A 4,029-nucleotide genomic window follows, 5' to 3' on the forward strand; every position below is an offset into this window, starting at 1 on the left:
AAAATAGGCGATCAAACATAGTTTCACACTACTTCGTAGACCCACCTCCCTCTTCCGGGACACTCCTGCATAGTGTCTTCCTTCACGGGGGGTCTAAAGCTGTTACACAAATAGGAAAAGCGAAATATCATTTAAAAATGGGCGATTCCAGAAGATAGGACGATTCCAGAACTTATTTGGTTAGGATACAAACGCTTTCTTTGAAATTTTTTTGAAGACTACTTTTGAAATGCAGTGGTTGTTTGTCTTATTTCCTGTGATGCGAAGGGTTTTTTTTTCGGGGCTGGAGTGTAGGTTCCCTTCAAATACTTGTTGTTTCAAGTTGTTGATTCAATTATTCAACCAGATACTTTCCTTTTTTTGTTTCTTTTGTACTGTCACCGCGGAAGCATTGTGGCCGTGCACTAGATTGCATGTGGATGCATACGGGTTCAAATTCAGGCTCTGACGACTCTTGCAGAATTCGTGAAGGATTTATTCCTTGGTTGTGCTGAATCCGGGAATCCACACCACGCTTTGAAACTAGCCAACTGCTTGTTTTCCTACCAGTGGTGTGGGGGGGGTGGGGTTTCAGCGTGCTATGTTTAATTTCAAATTATTAATTTCGCTGTTCAATGTCGTTAAAGCAAATTAGATCATAACAATACACTATATAAATAACACACGTTTTTTGTTTTGTAACTCTGTTCAATTGAACACGGATAATACTATTTTCCATTGATATAATTTGCCGCAAGCACCCAGATTGCCTTTTCTTCTTGACATTTCCTTTTCGTCATGACATAGCCCTGAACTGGGGGCCAGAGGTTGTCATTCAGCTGATTGAGGATGAAGTAAACATGCGCTTCTGTAATAGCAAGTAACAAATAAGGAGAGGAATTCAATGCTGGAGACAAGAACAACAAGGATGTGGAAATCTCAACTATAATGAGGCTGACAAAATACTCAGTTTCTTACGAGGAGTGTAATTCATTTAGAAACTGTTCGGGAATTGGAATACAGGGGGAAAACTGGGCAGTTTATGTTCATTTCCCATTTTTGAACGAAATGTCATTCTGTAATTAAGGTCTGTTGTCTAAGGCGGGCATTTGGTAGCTTTTTTTGTCAGCGTGTGAAAGTGAGTTTGGCTTTAACACCTGCGTAGCAAAATTTTCAGCTTTCGATTTTTGTCCAAAGGCTGTTTACTTTGGATTTCACGGTGCCGCCATTACTCACGTTTTAAAACTGATCGACTGGACATCAGAGGGTGGATCTAGGGTAAGGTTACGTCATTCCACTCAATCATCTTAAAATTTCAGCGTTGACAACGCAGTTTATTATGTATGGCAAACGCGAAGTTTAAAATCTGAAAGCCCGAATTCCGGTGCTACACATTAATTCAGACGCGTACAAACGCATTGCATTCTTAAACTAGTGATTCTTTGACGTCACTTCTCCTCGATCCAGCTCTCCCAAGATTTTAAAGTTAGTAATTGCGGAGCATTGAAATAGGAAAAATTCCAGTTAAAATGAAACAAGTGCCTTTTGAAATTAAGGCTTAAAACATTGGGTCACTTAGTGTTTAAGTTAACATAGTTTTGAAATCCAAAAGCAAAAAAGATTTGATTTTTTTGATCATATGACCACTTTAAGCATGCGACGTTTTGGAGACGCGGAACGCAAGCTAGAAGATTCACGTATTTTTGACATAGTAGGTAATGTCCCCTCAGATTTTGACAACTAATTATCCCTTAACGGAGAAAAGAGTGACTTAGGCCCGACTTGTTTCATGAGCCGAACTTAATCCATTGAATTAAGTACATTGAAAGTTCGAGGTTTGATATTCAATCACTTAAGAAACGGCCTATTTCAATGTTGGAACGGCTCTCAGCCGTTCTTTCGCCTGGCCTTGCTGGGAATTTCGGCTTTTGCGACGGGCGCGGATTGGCTTTGATTCAGATGTCGAACTTTTCACGTGCCCGAACTTAATGACACAAACCATGTTTTGCCTTCCACTTAAAAAACTGCCTGACAAGTGAATTGGTTTTCTTGGAAACGGATTAGGAACGGCTGTGGATCGCCCACTTAGTTCGACGTCTGAATCAACAGGCGTACTTTTCTTGGATTTTCTTAATAATTCGGCTCAATGAAAAGTACGGCGTCTTATAAAAATCCGGCTTTTTCTTAGCAATATAAAATGTGGTTTTTAGGGTTTAGGGTTTAAAGACCAGTTCTAAGGGAAAAACAGCTCACTTCCGGTTTGCCGTCTAAAAAAAACGTTGGCGTTTAGGGAGCGTACGAAACGACGGACAGCATACGACAACAACAACGCCACAAGGAATCTTTCGTTCTCTATTTTCGCTCTGAAAATCTACCTTAAAGACCCATTTTCACTCTAGATGCAACGCGATCGTTTTGTGTTGTCTTGAACCTCGAATAGCGTATTCCGATTGGCCAACTATTTTGTCGCGACCAGTGCTTGAAAAGTTGTGTGGTTTTACCAAGTGCCAATTTTACACTGTAATAAGTCAAGACTGCTAAATTACCTTTTAATCTTTATGGAGTCGACTGATTTAGACATTGGAGAATCACCGAAGCGGAATTTTTACGGTTCGACCTATTCAGCAAGAGGAATAGAACAATTCTGAAAGCTACGAGGTAGGCCGGTGGACATTATTTCAGTGCTGCAATGCATGGCTTACGTAAAATGACTGTTACTTTGTCAGTTTCGATTTGCTAGGATACCAGGGACGGCGGAAGTTAAAATGCTTTTGAACAAGGTGCTTGTGCTCAAAAGAGTGGCAGAGGTTGCTGTCTTTGTGGAGCGGCGAGCAAAAACATGTTTCGCTGCGGCAATCTGTCATGTTGATCGATACCTAATTGGACTTGAAATAGAAATATTTTAACACAAATATAGACATAAAATACTACGAGAAAAATTATGGGGGCCCCCCAATGATAAGTCGAAATCAGGACCGGAAAGATTTATCGAACGGATAGCTTTTGACGCAGAACGTTGCTGAAGAGCTTTCTGATATTTTTCAAATTTCACAATTTCGTGATACCAAAAATCATGTGGGTGCGCGCGAATGCATTTCAGGGTGAAAATGGGCCTTTAAGGTCCCTAAAATGGTTTTAATGAGATGGGGGACGGCAAACGGGGAAGTGAGCTGTTTTCCCTTTTACACTTGTCTTTACACAAAACACATTTACATTGCTAAGTATCTTTTCTCCATTACTGATGATTAGTATAGAAATCTGGGAGGACACCACCGTCCTGGCACGCGAAATGTTCTCTTCCAGTTGCCGCCCCGCGTCTCAAACCGCTGCGTGCTTAAGCTCACCATTTCTGAGCCCAACGCGTGTCTTTTGAAAAGGATAAAAGATAAAATGTTACGGTCAAAATATTACAGTGAAGTCAACGCGTGACCCATTAGTTTTGAAATTTGAACTTGAATTGAACTTTGCTTTCGAGAGATTCTGAATTCGTGGATAGTTCCTTGATATTTCGAATGTAGTTGGGTATAAACTTTTGTTTTATTATAAAATAAACTGTGTTTAAAAGGAGAAAACTATTTCAAGCGTTTGATGAATTATTGTTCATCACACACCGTCTCTTAATGCGATCCACCTTCCCACACGCTTGGCGTAGGAGAACAGTTTGCTGTTCCCAACCCAACTTACATGTATTGCATGTGAAGCTGCCACTTGAAGGGTGCTAAAGATTGGGGCCTGGCAATCCCTTCTTCCGTACGAATCACTAGAGAATCTGTAACACGTTTCGTCGGTGAGGGGATCTTGACCTCCGGGATTATGACCGGGAGCGGGACGGAACGTGGGAATCCTACGGTTGGGAGACTGTTAGAAGGAGGCACCGCAAGCGGTAGCCAGGCTTCTCAACTCGATCGCTTTTTAGTTTCGCGTTGTTTTTAAAAGTGTGTCGGCTCGGCTGGTGTCGTGCCCTGTGCTTTTTCTGAACACGATTTCGTGACTTTACCTCTTTCTTTGAATAATAGCCCCAGCTCTAGAAGCAGTGTTTGGAAGTTTAAT

Source organism: Montipora capricornis, chromosome 10 (assembly GCF_036669925.1).
Source record: "Montipora capricornis isolate CH-2021 chromosome 10, ASM3666992v2, whole genome shotgun sequence".
NCBI lineage: Eukaryota > Metazoa > Cnidaria > Anthozoa > Scleractinia > Acroporidae > Montipora > Montipora capricornis.